This window comes from Schistocerca piceifrons, chromosome 11, assembly GCF_021461385.2.
Source record: "Schistocerca piceifrons isolate TAMUIC-IGC-003096 chromosome 11, iqSchPice1.1, whole genome shotgun sequence".
Classification (NCBI taxonomy): domain Eukaryota; kingdom Metazoa; phylum Arthropoda; class Insecta; order Orthoptera; family Acrididae; genus Schistocerca; species Schistocerca piceifrons.
The window spans coordinates 90,310,897-90,328,816 of record NC_060148.1 but is presented as its reverse complement, the minus strand read 5'-3'; positions in this window follow the sequence as shown (position 1 = coordinate 90,328,816).

The following is a 17,920-nucleotide window of genomic DNA, read 5'->3' as shown; positions in this document are numbered from 1 at the left end:
TCTGAGATGGAGGGGTGAGGCTGAAAATTATAAAACGCTTCAAAAGAAGTATAGACAAATAATATGAGAGGCAAAATCAAGAGCAATTAATGCTACCATAATGAACTCAAGAAACAAGACAAAGGCAGGTTGGAATACAATTACTGGTGAAAGACAGGAAAATGCCGGATCAAACAAAGAAACAGATATCAGGTCAATGAAAATAAACAACACAGTGGTTACAGATGGCAGAGAAATAGCTGACATACCCAATGATAACTATATACAGGTGGTAGAGAACCTAAAATTGGAAAGAAATATTCCACAAAAGAAAGTTACTAAGTTATCACAAAAATCAAGCAGAATCATTTTCTTGAAACCAGTCACAGAAGATGAAATGAGGAAAGCTATACACAAACTGCAGTCCAAGAAATCCGTTCGTGATGACAAAATATCAATTCATGTAATAAAGCAAGTAAGTGAGCAAATAATCTCAACATTGCTGGACACAGCAAACAGTTCTCTCAGAGATGGAATTTTTCCAAAAACACTGAAGACAAGCAGGGCGTACCAGTGTACAAGAAAGAGGATAAGGATGACACCAACAGTTACAGGCCGGTTTCACTGATATTAGATTTCTCAAAAATCCTGGAGATGCTTATGCATAATAGACTAGTTGATTATCTGGACAAATACAACATTCCCATACCATCACAGCACGGTTTCAAAAAGAATAGATCTATGGAATCAGCAATTGCCAAACTGACAGAATGCATTATACAGTCCTTAGATGAAAAACAAGTTGTATCTGCAGTGTTTCTGGACCTCTCCAAACCATTTGAGACTGTTGTTGTTGTTGTTGTGGTCTTCAGTCCTGAGACTAGTTTGATGCAGCTCTCCATGCTACTCTATCCTGTACAAGCTTCTTCATCTCCCAGTACCTACTGTAGCCTACATCCTTCTGAATCTGCTTAGTGTATTCATCTCTTGGTCTCCCTCTATGATTTTTACCCTCCGCGCTGCCCTCCAATGCTAAATTTGTGATCCCTTGATGCCTCAGAACATGCCCTACCAACCGGTCCCTTCTTCTTGTCAAGTTGCACCACAAACTCCTCTTCTCCCCTATTCTATTCAATACTTCCTCATTAGTTGTGTGATCTACCCATCTAATCTTCAGCATTCTTCTGCAGCACCACATTTCGAAAGCTTCTATTCTCTTGCTGTCCAAACTATTTATCATCCACATTTCACTTCCATACATGGCTACACTCCACACAAATACTTTCAGAAATGACTTACTGACCCTTAAATCAACACTCGATGTTTACAAATTTCTCTTCTTCAGAAACGCTTTCCTTGCCATTGCCAGTCTACATTTTATGTCCTCTCTACTTCGACCACCATCAGTAATTTTGCTCCCCAAATAGAAAAACTTCTTTACTACTTTAATTAAGTGTCTCATTTCCTAATCTAATTCCCTCAGCATCGCCCGACTTAATTCGACTACATTCCATTATCCTTGTTTTGCTTTTGTCGATGTTCATCTTATACCCTCCTTTCAAGACACTGTCCATTCCGTTCAACTGCTCTTCCAAGTCCCGGAGAACCTCAAAATTTATTTCTTCTCCCTGGATTTTAATTCCTACTCTGAATTTTTCTTTTGTTTCCTTTACTGCTTGCTCAATATACAGACTGAATAACATCGGGGAGAGGCTACAACCATGTCTCATTCACTTCCCAACCACTGCTTCCCTTTCATGCCCCTCGACTCTTATAACTGACATCTGGTTCCTGTACAAATTGTAAATAGCCTTTCGCTCCCTGTATTTTACCTCTGCCACCTTTAGAATTTGAAAGAGAGTATTCCACTCAACATTGTTAAAAGCTTTCTCTAAGTCTACAAATGCTAGAAACGTAGGTTTGCTTTTCCTTAATCTATTCTCTTAAGATAAGTCATAGGGTCAGTATTGCCTCATGTGTTCCAACATTTCTATGGAATCCAAACTTATCTTCCCCAAGGTCGGCTTCTACCAATTTGCCATTCGTCTGTAGAGAATTCACGTTAGTATTTTGCACCTGTGACTTATTAAACTGATAGTTCGGTAATTTTCACATCTGTCAACACCTGCTTTCTTTAGGATTGGAATTATTATATTCTTCTTGAAGTCTGAGGGTATTTCGCCTGTCTCATGCATCTTGCTCACCAGATGGTAGAGTTTTGTCAGGACTGGCTCTCCCAAGGCTGTTAGTAGTTCTAATGGAATGTTGTCTACTCCTGGGGCCTTGTTTCGACTCAGGTCTTTCAGTGCTCTGTCAAACTCTTCAAGCAGTTTCATATCTCCCATTTCATATACATCCTCTTCCATTTCCATAATATAGTCCTCAGGTACATTGCCCTTCTATATACTCCTTCCACATTTCTGCTTTCCCTTCTTTGCTTAGAACTGGGTTTCCATCTGTGCTCTTGATATTCATACAAGTGGTTCTCTTTTCTCCAAAGGTCTCTCTAACTTTCCTGTAGGCAGTATCTATCTTACCCCTAGTGAGATAAGCCTCTACATCCTTACATTTGTCCTCTAGCCATCCCTGCTTAGCAGTTTTACACTTCCTGAGATCGACAGGAAGTGCATTTGAGACTACTGACCATGAAATACTGATAACAAAATTGGAAAGCTATGGTATTTGAGGGCAAGCAGGGACATCGATAGTATCATACCTATGCAACAGGAAGCAATATGTACCAATAGGGGATGCATATTAGTCAGAAACCAAAGCCATCAAATATGGAATGCCGCAGGTATCGTTAGTGGGGCCATTGCTGTTTAATCTGTCTGTTAATGACATAGATGCTGAAGAGAAAGAGAGGAAAATATTATATGCAGATGACATGACAATACTCAGCAATGACCAAACTATGGCATAGTGTGAGAGGATACATACCTGCAAACACCACAGATCAATGGCTTCTGGAAAACGGACTTATCAACCTAAAAAAAAAAAATGTATGCAGTGTTCACAAAGAAAGAGAAGGCTGAGCACATGAACCTAGAGGTGGATGAAATGAGACTAGAAGAAGTAAAATCCACTAGATTCTTAGGTATTACAGTGGATAACAACCTGAAATGGAAACAACATATTAACACTGCCTGTAAAAAACTCAGGTCTGTCACATTTATAATGAGGCAGCTACAGACAAACAGCTTCTGTGCACAGAATTCCAAGGACTCTTCAAACCATACCTGCAGTATGGAGTGGAAGTGTGGGGAAACTCAAACATTCAAGAAATAAAAAGGCTGTTCAAATTTAAAAAAGGCAGGCAGGCAGAATCATATTAAGAAGAAAGACTTCTGAAACATGCAGAAACTGCTTCAAAGGACTAGGCATCTTAACTTATTCCTCATTTTACATACATAAAACTGTGTGTCACAAAAGATGGTGCAGAGGAAGAATGACATACAAAGCATACCCCACTGATTGACAATGCTTGAAAAAGGACCCCTGTACTGAGGTACCAAATTACTAAGAAGTCTGCCTAAAACACTGCGTGACAACGTACACGGCACTAAGTTTTTGAAGAACCTAAAAGACTATCTGGTGAAAAGGAACTTTACAGTGTTGGTGAGAACCGCCCACATTTAATTTCTAAATATTGTTAATTATAATCAGTGATGTTAGTATTTATTTTATTTATTTGCATTTTATGGCCTTCATTGGACCACTCTAGCCAACTTTATACAAAGAAGTTTCCAGTTTTCTGTCAGCCCAGTACTTCTTCATTCTCTCGGATCTTATCCTTCTTTCTTCATCGGAAATCACCTTTCCTATTGTCTATTTGTTGATTCTCATTTGCAGTCTGGTTTGTTTGTCTGTGAGTTTCCTGGTTTTGTCAGTTTTGTTTCTTAGGTCTTCCAAAGTAATCCGTAACTCCTCCATATCTTCTTTGATTTCTGTAATCCACTTAATGCTGTACTTACTATTCCACAATTTTTGTGTTACTCTCCTGATGATACTGTTCTCTGGTGTTCTGATTAGATGCAAAAGTGTGTTTCTTCCTGATTGTACTCATTACTGGTTCTGTTTCCTTGTAGTCTGTTTCATTTGTAGCTAATCTCCAGTGTCAATCTTTCTGGTACGATTTGTTTATGCACGTTCTGATGATTCTTCTCTCTCTTTTGAGTATTTTGTCTATTTGTGCAGTGTTAGTTGTTTTGAAGACGGTTTCACTTGTGTATGTTATTTCTGGTTGAGTGACTTGTAGTGTTTTAATTTTGTTGCTATTGACAGGCTCTTTTTGCTGTAGGTGTTCTTGGTGGTATACTGTGCTCTAGTCAATTCGTTTATTCTGTTATGCCATGTCAGCTTTTCATCAAGGTTATACGTTATGATTTCTCCCAGATATTTAAATTTAACTACAATTTTGAATTCTTGGGTTCCTATGGCAATTTTGTTTATGAGTGGTGGGTCAGTTAATACGATATCAGGTGTGCCGCAGGGGAGTGTCGTAGGACCGTTGCTATTCACAATATACATTAACAACCTTGTGGATGACATTGGAAGTTGACTGAGGCTTTTTGCAGATGATGCTGTGGTATATTGAGAGGTTGTAACAATGGAAAATTGTACTGAAATGCGGGAGGATCTGCAGCGAATTGACGCATGGTGCAGGGCATGGCAATTGAATCTCAGTGCAGACAAGTGTAATGTGCTGCGAATACATAGAAAGAAAGATCCCTTATCATTTAGCTACAATATAGCAGGTTAGCAACTGGAAGCAGTTAATTCCATAAATTATCTGGGAGTACACATTAGGAGTGATTTAAAATGGAATGATCATATAAAGTTGATGGCTGGTAAAGCAGATGCCAGACAGAGATTCATTGGAAGAATCCTAAGGAAATGCAATCCGAAAACAAAGGAACTAGGTTACAGTACGCTCATTTGCCCACTGCTTCAATACTGCTCAGCAGTGTGGGATCTGTACCAGATAGGGTTGATAGAAGAGATAGAGAAGATCCAACGGAGAGCAGCGCGCTCCGTTATAGGATCATTTAGTAATCGCAAAAGCGTTGCGGAGATGATAGATAAACTCCAGTGGAAGACTCTGCAGGAGAGACGCTCAGTAGCTCGGTACGGGCTTTTGTTGAAGTTTCGAGAACATACCTTCACTGAGGGGTCAAGCAGTATATTGCTCACTCCTACGTATATCTGGTGAAGAGACCGTGAGGATAAAATCAGAGAGATTAGAGCCCACACAGAGGCATACCGACAATCCTTCTTTCCACGAATAATACGAGACTGGAATAGAAGGGAGAACCGATAGAGGTACTCAAGGTACCCTCCACCACACACCGTCAGGTGCCTTGCGGAGTATGGATGTAGATGTAGATGTAGAAGACTGCTTCTTCAAAGGATATTCCAAGACTAAATTTCTGTGCTATTTCCTGCAGTGAGATAACTTGTTTGGTTTCCTGAATACTGTTGGACAAGAGAGCAAAGTCATCAGCCAATCCTAGAAAATTTAAACTCATTTTGTCTTTGGGTCCTCCAATATGGATGTTTTTTAGGTTAATCTTGTACCTTTCCCTCATGATGTATTCTAAAGCACAGTTCAACAGCAGGGGTGCCAAGCAATCTCCTTGTCTTAAACCCAATTTTTATGATGAACGGCTCAGAGAGTTCCCCCCTGAACTTGACTTTCGATACAGTGTTGGTTAAAGTGAGTTCTATCAATTTGGTTAATTTTGTATGGAGCCCAAAATTTCTTAAGATTTTTAACACTGAAGGTCTATGGATACAGTCATTGCTTTTTTAAAGTCCACAAAGGTTTTTACAAGAGGTTTATTTCATTTCTTGTAATATGCTATGGCTAATTTTAAAGTGATGATCTGTTCTGCACAGCTTCTCCAAGGTCTGAAGCCTCCTTGATATTCACCTAATTCTTCCTCTAGTTGCTCTTTGATCCTCTTGTGTAGGATTCTGGAGAAAATCTTGTATGTGCAGTCTAAAAGAGAGATACCTCTGTAATTAACTGGGTTGCTTTTATCTCCTTTTTTGTGGAGTGGATGGATTATGGCTGTGGTCCAATGTTTGGGAAACTTTCCTGTTATCCAGATTTTTGTTAGGGCTATGTGTAAGGATGTTTGAACTATATCACTGCCACATTTCTGCAAAAACTTGGTGTTCTCCACATGCATTATAATTTTTCATCCCTCCAAGTGCTGTTTCCACCTCTTGGATTGTTGGAGGGTTTATGAGATCAGATGGAGTCTTGATGGGTGTGCATGTATTAATTACTAAAAGTTCCTGGGGTTCTTCACAATTCAAAAGTTTACTAAATGATTTTGCCATGATTTTAGCATTTTCCTTGTCATTATGTGCCATTTTTCCATCTTCCCTTTACAGCATTAACGTGGGAGGGGCAAATTTTTGTAATTGTCTTCCAAACATTTTGTAAAAGTCTCCGGAATTGCTTTTATGGTAATTTTCTTCTATGGGGTCGATTAGATCTTTCTGTGATTGACTCTTGGTTTGCCTGATAATCTGTGTGAACTTTTTCCTGATATTTTTGAGCTTGGTTGCATTTTCTTCTGTTTTGTGTGTTTGAAATTTTATCCATGCATGATGTCTTTCTTCACGAATTTTGTCACACTCTGAGCTCCAGCAGAGACATCTTTATGTGGGTTCAATGGGGCTAAATTTTCTGCTTGTTGCGTGAGTGTCTGAACCAGTTCTTCTAAATTATCTGTCAGTTTTATATTTTGTGTGTCTTCTCTATATTTATCATTTCTAATTATTGGTGGGGATCGAAGTTCCTCTTTCATTTATTGCATTTTGGTTTCTTTTTTACTGGTGTGAACTTAATTTTGATTTTGACAATTTAATGATCTGGACCTGCATCTACCCCTCTTAATACTTTAACATTGTAGATTTCTCTGTAGAAGATTTTGTCCATAAATACATGATCCAGTTGCCATTCTCCTTTTCTCAAATCAGGATGTTTCCAAGTTTTAAGTTTGTTTGGCCTTCTTTTGAAGTATGTGGACTTTGAGATCAGTTTGTGTTCCCTACAGAGTTCAACAAGTCTTTGACCATTCTTATTTGTTTGTTTATGTAGAGCCCATTTTCCAATGATATCCTGGTATTTCTTTTCTCTTCCAAGTTGGGCACTTAAGTCCCCTAACAGGATCTTGACATTGTTAATATTTACGTGGTTTATTGTTCGGTCAACGAGATCCCAAAACTTTTCCACTTTTTTCCTAGACTTTGTTAGAAAATTCTTTTCATTAGTAGAGGCATGGGCATTAATGATGGTATAAATTTGGTTGGATGCTTTTAAACTCAAAGTTGCAATTCTAGGTGAGGTGGTTTGAAAATCAATAATTGAATCTATTATTTTCACATTTACTATAAACCCAGTTCCAAATTGGAAACATTCTTTCATAACCCTTATTCCAGGTTTCCCATTGTAAATTCTGTAGCCTTGTGATTCGAATGGTTCTTCTGCAGTATTTATCATTTCCTGGAGCCCCGCTACTAAAATTTTCTGTTTATCTAATTCATCTGTCAAATTCTTTAGTTTTCCTGATTTAAGTAGAGAATTAATATTATGAGTTGCAATGTTGTTGATCTGATCTTGTTTGATCCTGTACTTATGAGCTGGCATAAGATTGGGCGATTGACAATGCTCCGACTCATTGATGCCTTCTAGGTGGCTACCCACCGAATCCGATGTAGCCTTCTTGGACAGGACAGTGGAAATTTTTTCCTAAATGACCTTTCGATGGTCAACTTTCGAAGGTAGTTAACCTTGGGTGGGGCGAGTATAGTTAGTATAGTAAGGAAGTATGTGATAGTGAAGGTTTTTGCATTTTTTGAAATTTTCTATATTACATGTACGTGCACTGTACACCATGTAATCCTACAGGAACAAATAAAATTCAAAAGTTATTGCAGTTAAGGGACAACCCTGTGCCCTGTGGAAGGTCCAGGAGCAAGACGTGCCCACTCCACCCTCCCTATTCCAGTCCTTACCCAGTCCATCCCTACAACCCTTCCAATCCCAACCCCTTGCCACAGGGTTCATATCCACCAACCTGCTGTCCACCATTATTAACAGCCACCAACAAACTGTGGCTGAGAGCCAAGTAGACCACTGTGTGGCACAACATGCCCCTAAACATTACATGCCAGATTTCAGTGGCTTCTTCACTACCCGAGCCACCTGTACCAACACTAACTCAAAGGACGGCCTCGGCACTTGTTGGTGACGTAACGTCAGCTAGGCACGGCGAACGCCAGGTCTGTTGCAGGCAGAAACGCCTGGGCGTGCTTGTCTCTATAAATCTCTTATTTTTACACAAAATGTTTGGTTTTGTTTTGGATTCTACAGTTTTATTTAGATGAAAGATTTTCTTACTATCGTAAAGCTACAAATGAAGATCATAGTTCTGTATTACTGAATCCCGTCGAAACAAACGTAGATCAATATGAGAAGTTGCTTTGCCCCATTGCAAGCTTCAGAAATTTTACATTCAAGTAATTATATTTACTTGATCCATTTTGTTACCGAAACTTACCCCAACCCCCTTACAATTAACTTGTTTCTTCTATTTATTCATTTTTGTTTGACATTGTCACTGGAAATGTGAACTAATTTACATGTGTAAATGTCCAACTGTTGCCAGTCATTAGATTACAGTCGTTTTCATTGAAAGGAATTCTAAACACGAAACAAAATAGCTTCATACATCAAAAATACTGCTGAGCGTAAACTTTTTTAAACATGCACATTAGAAAAGATAAATATTCCCCTATTGCAACTGAAAGGAGAAACTTTATAAGATAAAAAAATTTTATTTAATCAAGCAAGTATCTCTCTTTGCCTCTTCGTCAGTCCCCCACCCCCTCCCCCAACATGTACAATCGCAAGATATTTCATTAACATTCAGTGCTCCTCACCCCATAGTCAACCAAGATACCTAAAGAAGAGCACCAATATGTTCACAGTTGCTTGTAAAAGCAACTCAGTACAAACGTAACTTCCTCGGATTTACAAATAAGGTAAAGAAGCACGAATTCTGTTGCTGCTGGACCATGAAGTTGTTTTTTTATGTCAATCCTGCTGCGCCCACGAGTGATCAACGCGCCTGCCGCCGCTCGTCGACACCGCCGCCGTCCGTCGTCTGCATGCCACCAAATAATGTAAGTCGCTAGCGACGCTACGGTGGTGTAGATGCCTATACTATTGTAACATGCCGATCACCAGGCAGCAATCGGAGGCAGGAGCAGCCGGAGCGGACGAAGATCCCCTCTTGGCGCTGCAGTCCCAGTTAAATCAATTAATTCTGACTAACGCGGAGCTTAAGCAACAGCTAGATGATCTTAAAATGGCTTCTCCGCAATCTAATGTTGCTAAGCCAGTGCTAGTGGAAGAACAGCCGAAGCAGGTGATTCCACCACTCACTAGTGCAGAATCACCTGTGGCAGTAGCCACCTCTACTTTGGTACAGAGCTTCCCAGCAGTAGCGTTTATTCCGGCGTTCGCTGGAAAGCCGCACGAGGATATTCAAACGTTTGTCCAGAATATCCAGGACATCGGAAACCTTTGCAGTTGGCCAGATGTATTTCTCTTAAACGTGATGAAAATGAAACTCACCGGCGAAGCGCGGAACTACGTGCAGTCGGTTGAGAGCTTGAAAAATGCCCCTACCTTCCAGTTCCTTGCAACAGGGTTGATTGAAAGGTATACAGACAAACGTGGTACTAGTTACTATCGCGACTTGCTTTCCACCCTCAAGCAAAAAGCGGGTGAAGATTTAGAAGCATTCGCGGACAGGATTCGAAGCGTCGCATGCCACACGTACGCACTAAGTGCCAGTTCTGCTCGAAACGAAGTTCTGTTGGAAGAATCAGAATGTCGTGTGATAGACGTGTTTATTCGTGGCATAAACCCTCAAATAGGGGGTGAAATCAAGGTAGCTTCCCCCCGCACCTTACACGAAGCCGTGCGATTAGCACTCTTGAGAGAGGAGGCGAGCCGATTTGTGGCCGTCTCCGCGCGGCAAAGTGAGCCCCGACGTGTCTTTTCGAACGATACTAAGTGTGGGCGCTGTAATAGACAAGGACATGTGGCAGAGCAATGTCGCGTGCCATATTGTCATCAGTGCAGGAACATGGGCCACCAAAGCGTGCATTGTCCAAATAGTAGGCCACAACCGCCTGCAAATTCCAGGCGAAATGCAAACCAACCACAGAATTCGGGAAACGGCCGCGGGGCAGGAAGTGCCACCCCTCCCAGCCCCCGTTAAAAATAGTGACCCCCCTAGTTGATAAGGGAATCACGCAGGTGGCAAGCGTGGTTGTCGATGGTGTTAGAGGCCGCAAACCAATACGCGTGCTAATTGACACAGGCGCACAGATCAGCTTGGCATTTTTATCGAAGAGAGATAAAAGAACATTGCAACCGCCACGGTACCATATCAGTGGTATTGGTCCCGGCATAGTGGAACCTGATGGCAGCTGTTGCGTTGAGTTCATGTTGGACTCCACAGAATATGCTTTTACGATGGAGGTTGTACGAAACAGGCGCACGGATTACGACATCATCCTAGGAAGTGACTTTCTGCGTCATTTCCAGGGGGTTATTGACTATAGATTAAATACCGTCCAATTCGGCGACAACGTGCACCGTTTTGGACGTGACTGCACGTTGCGGGTGAGCGGAACTGGGAAAAAAGGATCCGTTTCCGAAGTTTCAGAGTCTCCCGTAACGATGCTAAAAGCCGATAATCCCGTGGAGATACCAGAAGGCACAGGAAAGATCCTTTGGGTGCCTGTCGGGGTACGTAAATCCGAAGAGGTTCATTTCTTGGTAGATCCACTCTGCCAGAATGAAACTCTTGACCAGATGCAGGTCCACGTAAAACGTAGCCTGTGCAAAGCGCAGCAAGTGCAGAAAGAAAATTGCGTACCCGTGTGTTTAGACAATTTTAGTCACAAGCAAGCTTTCATACCGCGTGGTACAGTATTAGCCAGCTTACAGGTTATCCCAGAGGATGAGTTGTCAAAGAGAACCCCTTCTCTGAAAAAGAAAAAGACTGCTGCCGCCTCTCAACACCTTTTGACAATCACGTCACATCTGACAGATAAGTTTAAAGCTAAGCTTAGTCACCTCCCATTGCATGAACAAAAGCTAATAAATGAAGTATTGAATGAGTATTCATGGTTGTTTGAAGACAGGAAATATTTACCAGCAACAGATCTAATCCAACATGAGATTCCAACCGGAAATGCTAGGCCAATAGCTCAAAAAGGGTACCGAATTCCCTACCATCTTCAGTCAGTGGTAGAGGAAACTATACAACAGCAACTAGAAGCAGGAATAATACAACCCTCTTCTAGTGCGTGGTCTAGCCCAATTGTAGTCGTTCCAAAGAAATCTATAGACGGAGAAAAATCCTATCGCCTCTGTGTAGACATGCGAGCAGTAAACAAAGTTACTACTCCAGATCATTATCCATTACCCCGGATCGATGAAACACTCGATCGTCTGGGCAATTGCCGGTACTTCACAACATTAGACATGCGCAGTGGGTATCATCAAATTCCAATTGCTCCTGAAGATCGAGCTAAGACAGCTTTTGTAGTTCCTGGCGGCTTATATGAATTCTTAAGGATGCCTTTCGGGCTTCGCAACGCACCAGCAACCTTTCAGCGATTTGCAGATCTGTTATTACGTGGGTTGAAACCTACTATGTGTCTTGTGTATCTTGATGATATAATTATATTTTCAAAATCCATTGCTGAACATGCTGAACATCTACGCAGTGTACTGTTGCGCTTGCAAAATGCTAATTTAAGCTTAAAATTAGAAAAATGTTCTTTTGCTCAATCACAAGTGCAGTATTTAGGTCATGTCATCAGTTCCAACGGAGTCAAACCAGATCCACGATTAACTGAAGCAGTAGACACTTTTTCTATTCCAACAAATTTAAAGGAATTACAATCCTTCCTTGGCCTTGCAAATTATTACCACCGTTTTGTTAAAGATTATGCTACTATTACCAAACCACTTACTAAATTGTTGAAAAAGGATACTCCTTTTGTTTGGACGGATGAATGTTCGACCGCCTTTCAAACAGTGAAAACTATTTTAACTAGTTCACCTCTACTTGTTTACCCAGACTTCGCTGAGCCTTTTATTTTATCTTGTGACGCATCTGATTTTGCTGTAGGATGTGTCCTAAGCCAAGTGCAAGATGGTGAGGAAAAACCCGTTGGGTATGCCTCTCGTCAACTGAATAAAGCAGAAACTAATTACAGTACTACAGAAAAGGAATTGCTTGCCCTTCTTTTTGGAATTAATTATTTTAGATGTTACCTCTATGGTCGCAAATTTACAGTTCTTACCGATCACTCTGCTCTGCAGTGGTTATTGAATCTTAAAGACCCCAGCAGCAAACTTATGCGCTGGGCCATGAAACTGTCAGAATATGATTTTGAAGTTCGGCACAAGCCTGGTCGGTTGCATCAAAATGCTGATGCGTTAAGTAGAAAAGTGCGTGTCATTGAATCAGATGAGGTATCAATTGAAGAGTTAAAAGAAGCACAGCAGGTGGACGTTCAATGTCGAAGATACGCCACCTTCCCAGAATTTGAAGTAATAGACGACCTTTTGTATCGAAGAACTCCACATGGGAATCGTTTGGTAATACCGGAATGCTTGCAGCAACGTATAATACGGCAATGCCATGATACCATCCAAGCATGTCACAGCGGAAAACACGCTACAAATGCTCGAATTGCGACACGTTATTGGTGGCAATACCGACAACGTGATGTGGACAGGTATGTAAGATCTTGCCTGCCGTGTGCACAACGAGCACAAAATAGGCATCCACGAGTGCCGCTGCAAACACTTCCTCAGGCATCTTCACCCTTCGAAATTCTTGCTTTAGATTTCCAAGGTCCTTTTCCACAGTCGCAACAAGGTAACAAATACATTTTGTCTATTATTGATCACTTTTCACGTTATCTAATTTTGGTTCCCCTCCCCGACATGACAGCTGAAACTGTGGCGAGAGAGTTTGTAAATCGTGTGATACTACCTTTTGGAAGTCCTGATGCCATTTTAACGGATCAAGGAACCAATTTCATGTCTGCTTTATTTGTACAAGTTTGTAAATTATTAAGAATCAAAAAATGGCGTACAACTCCCTTCCATCCTAAAGCCAACGGTCGCGTTGAACGCGTACACTGTACAATTTGTAAAATGTTATCCTATTATGTTGCAAAAACGCACGCTGATTGGGACAGATATGTACCGTATATTTCTTCTGCATACAACACCCGAATACATGAATCCACAGGGTATACCCCTTACGAAGCTGTGTTTGGACGGCCGATGAATTCGCCGTTCGAAATAGACAAACTACCTCAAGGTGTAGAAATAAAGGAAGTAAAAGGTTTAGCCCGCCGGCTAAAAGCGATCTGGTATAAGGTAAAGAGGAATAATATCAAAGCTACTAATAAACTGTTGCACAGGCAGAACAAAAATGCTGTTTTACCAACTTATCAGACAGGTGATTTAGTGTTACTACGAAACCCGGCAATCAAAAAGGGACGAACTAAAAAGTTCTCTCCCCGCTTTGAAGGCCCGTATCGGATTGTACAGTTGACCTCACCAGTCAATGCAGAACTGCAATTAACCGATCGTACGGTGATAGTGCACTTTGACCGCCTGCAACCTTACCACGGTAGGGCTGTGTCACCACAACAGGTCGCAGCCCCCGATCCGCCTGTGTCACCTCCACCTCAAGTAGAACAAAAATGAAATAAAAAACGGAGGAGATTACCTCCACAGGGTTGTAGATACCCTCTGCGGAATCGACACCGTTATGGGTTGAGGTCGCGTGATTAATCACGCCTAGTTAGAGTTTTATGATATGTTCTATTGCAGCTTAGTTTAAGTCATTTTCTCCAGGGACTTGGAAGCAAGACGTGCCTGGCCACCACGGAGTTCCCAGCCATTCTCAATTGTCAGTTTCCAGTCCTGTCATGTATTTTTGCTCATTTTTATATGTATGATTATGTTTTATGTTTTGCAAGCAATGCCACGCATTAGACGTCATGCAACTGACTTGCCTCAAATGCAATCATTAAACTTGGTGTTGGCAGAACCGTGGCTGCTAACTCCAAATAATATTCTTCAATGTCCTCTATTGCCATCTATTTGGCAAACCAGTACATGTGGAGTATTTTTACTCCGAGCTTTTCTTAATACTTGTTACGTTGACGTCTAGTGTATTGTACTATATGTCCTAGTTCTGTATTTGCTGCAGCTAATCGTAAGTAATCGGAACAGATAAAGCCAGGACTTGAAATGCATATGCCTCGTATGCTTTGTTTACGGGACCAGCTGTTGGCGGGGCATAACATCAGCTGTCGCCTCCCCTCCTCTTCAGCGCTGTCCCTTCTCCACGCCAAGAATTGGCCAGCGGCCATCATTCCTTCTCAGCCAGTAACAGCGCTCCGCGCGATGACGTATCTTATCACCACGTGCGCTGCCGCCTCCAGCGTCTCAACACGCGGAGCGTCCGAGTAGTTACAAAAACAAACCGCAAATTACTGCCCTATCCTCTGTGTATGACAGACTACAATGCACTTACCATCAGTTTATATAACTAACAGCCTTTTTTTTTAAAAAAAAAAAAAAACTCTTATGCTAGATAATTAGCAATTTCTAATTCATCGTTATTTCTGGTACACGCTAAGCGCGTGATATTTGTCGCTGCAGTAGCGGCCGGTCTCTCGTGGCTACACGCCTTCTCACATAACCGCTGACGTGCCGTTGCCTACTCCGCACCTACGCGTGCGCTGCGCGCTCGCTAACAGCTCCAAGCTGGTTTCTTTCATGCATCCGGAAGACACGGCAAACAAAATTCATTCAAACATCCCAATAAATCTTAACATAAATATTAAATAGATGTGATTCATTGTTTAAATTCTTTTCCTCATTTTGTTTCACATTAGCTGGATAAATCACATGAAGTTCTTAACGATTTACATTATTCTGCATACCTTAGTCTGCCAATCCTATAAGTGAAATTTCACTACTGCTTTGATTCATTGTGTAAGCTACAAACTACAGCCCTAACCCTCTTACACATCGAACTGCCTTGGACAAGGCCAGATATGGGCAAACCAATACAATGCCATGGGTTTTTCACGCTACTGACGAGGCACAAACGACCAATCGTCCGGGCTGCCGTATATCGGTAGACGATTGTTCCTTGGTTGCTACGCAGTTATTTTTGCCCTCCCCATTTATTTTACTCTACCGCCGTGGTCATTGTTCTATCCTGTTTTCCTTCTTCTGTCGATGAGGAGGCCCCTACAACATGTTAGGTACCCTCTTCCGACAGTACCGGTCTTTTAGTCTTACCACCATTTACACCGAGATATTGCTCTCCCTTGTTGCAGTCTTGCCCCAAAATATCGGCCGATGATCCATTGTGAGATACGTACTTTGCCTCTAATTAGCCGGTGATGTAAGCGCTACGGGAACTGTGCCTAGTTGTCCTTTCAGTTCAATTTGTTATCGTCAGTTTTAAAACTAACACACACGCAGCCTAGCAGCCAGCCCCAGGTGGCCAGTGTTACATGTTAACGTTGAGCGTTCCGACTACTTACAGCATTATTATTATACATCATTGTGTTTTTATTTTCCTGTCAATATATGTCATTGTTTTTAATTATGTCATTATGCTAGCGCTATTGATTTATAGTTCATGATTTTCATTTTATGTAGTGTTATGTACTGCGCGCACAAAAAGTGACGCTATTTATGCATGTATGCTATTCTAGCTTCAGAGCTATTTTTATTGCTTGAACAGTCGACATTTCCCTAGTACAGCAGGTCACTAATAACGCCGCTGATACTTTTATTACGGACACCCTTAGGCCCGCTTAACCACGGTATCGCAGATAGCTCCAATGCACTGCCTACCCCTCAATTATTAGACAGGTTGCCTTAGCACTGTCCGCAGGTTGCCCCATTGCCCTGCAAATTATATAATCATCAATCCAAGTCTGCAGATTGCACTAATGGACTGCTGAACTTAATAGTCGAGTCACTCGCAGGTAGCTCATACGCACTGCGAACTCGTACTTACACGTCACCGAATCCTAGGCTCCTCGGTTGACCACAAAACAATTCATACATCAATTACCGTGAGACAATTTGCACTCACACTACGCCTTTGGCACTCAACCACAAATGAACTGAGCCCCAGACGCTCTTTTATTACATTTTATACAACGCCACCTTCTTCTAGATGGCAATTCCATTGCAAAATCATCGGATTCTGCCAAAGATTCAGATACCGTTCCCCAGATGGCAGCCTTTTCCGTTGCTGAACGGATTAGTTGCTTTTCACCATCTGACAGTGCAAACTGCACTTTTAAGAACGATGTTGTTATATACACACACTGTCGGATTTTACTGACGTAGTCCCTTATGCACTTCGTCAACCGATTTTTTTAAAAAAAAAAAAAAAAAAAAAAAAAAAAAAAAAAAAAAAAAAAAAAAAAAAAAAAAAAAAAAAAAACTTCCCCTGGCGGATTTCGTATCCGATTCGGAAGTTTATGTTCGGGAAATATTTCCTTTATTTTATTTCTTGTCAATTGTTATTACTTCAATGTCATGTTTTATTGTTATCAATTTATAGTTATGATGAATGTTAGTACACTTTATGGTTATACGCTATTTTTGTGTCATATTCGGTATTCCCTTTTAAGTTTCATTGTTTCTCGACTGGAAGTATCTCTGATAGCACCTATTGGCCTTCAATTCGTATCCGCCATCAGCTACCATTAGTCACACATTTACACAACACTTCATACGCCCAATAACAACTTACAACATACTCACACTGTTCATATCCACACTACCTTGGTGTAACTCGTTGATGTTACCAGACCTCTATTGTCATATACTAAATACAACAAGGCTTTTATGGTTTATGCCCTCCGCTCTTCGGAAGGGGAAAGGGAAGTACGTACGTATGTACGTTATGTTCAGTAGCAGTTTCTTTTAATCAACAACGTAGTCAATTTACCTGTTGAACACTTAAGTTGTTCTGTTAAAATGGAATCAAACGTCTTTGTGACATCAGCTATTTGTGTATTATTGCTTTGCAATAAACTGTTACTTTTAAGTTGCACTTACAATGTCTTAGTCTCGGACGCAGAGCCACTAGCGCTCTCTGACGTTGTTATCTGAGCTCAGCACTCTGCCGGTTCAGCGCTGATAAAGCTGCGCTGCGCCGCCTCCACTGCTTCACACCCAGCCTCTGTATTCATGAGCAACAGACTCGCTCTCGCTAACATTCATTTCCGACTTCAGTACAGAAAATCTCTCTATTGACCACTTCTGTAAGTAAAGATCCTTTGGTTATTGAGTTAACTTGAGTTGTCCTACCCTCATTCGGGTTTTCTACAGCTGAAAAACCACTCAATATTATTTCTGAAATTTATGAAGTACTTCACCTGTCTCGCCGTGTCGAACCTTAGCGGGGTGGGTGCCCCTGCGTAGTGGCCAATGCGTGGGAGGTGCCTAGGCTGTGCGGGTTTACACCGCGATCACAGGATTCCTTCTCATTTTATTCATTAAAAAAAAAAAAAAAAAAAAAAAAAAAACTTTCTTCGTACAAAATCTCAAATTAATTGATGATACTTGGCCTTCGTCCCATAGCAGGTAGAAAAATTTTTCCAGCGAGTTACGCTTAGTCTGCGCTGCGTAGTACTGCCTCCGCGTTCAGCGTCTTTTTGCTGACGCGTGATTGATCAGCGGGTACTCGGTGTCGAATTACAACATTGTCTTGCCGCCTTCTTCATTAGTAAGCGTGACTGAACGGGTCCATCGTCGCTACTTGCCAGGTAA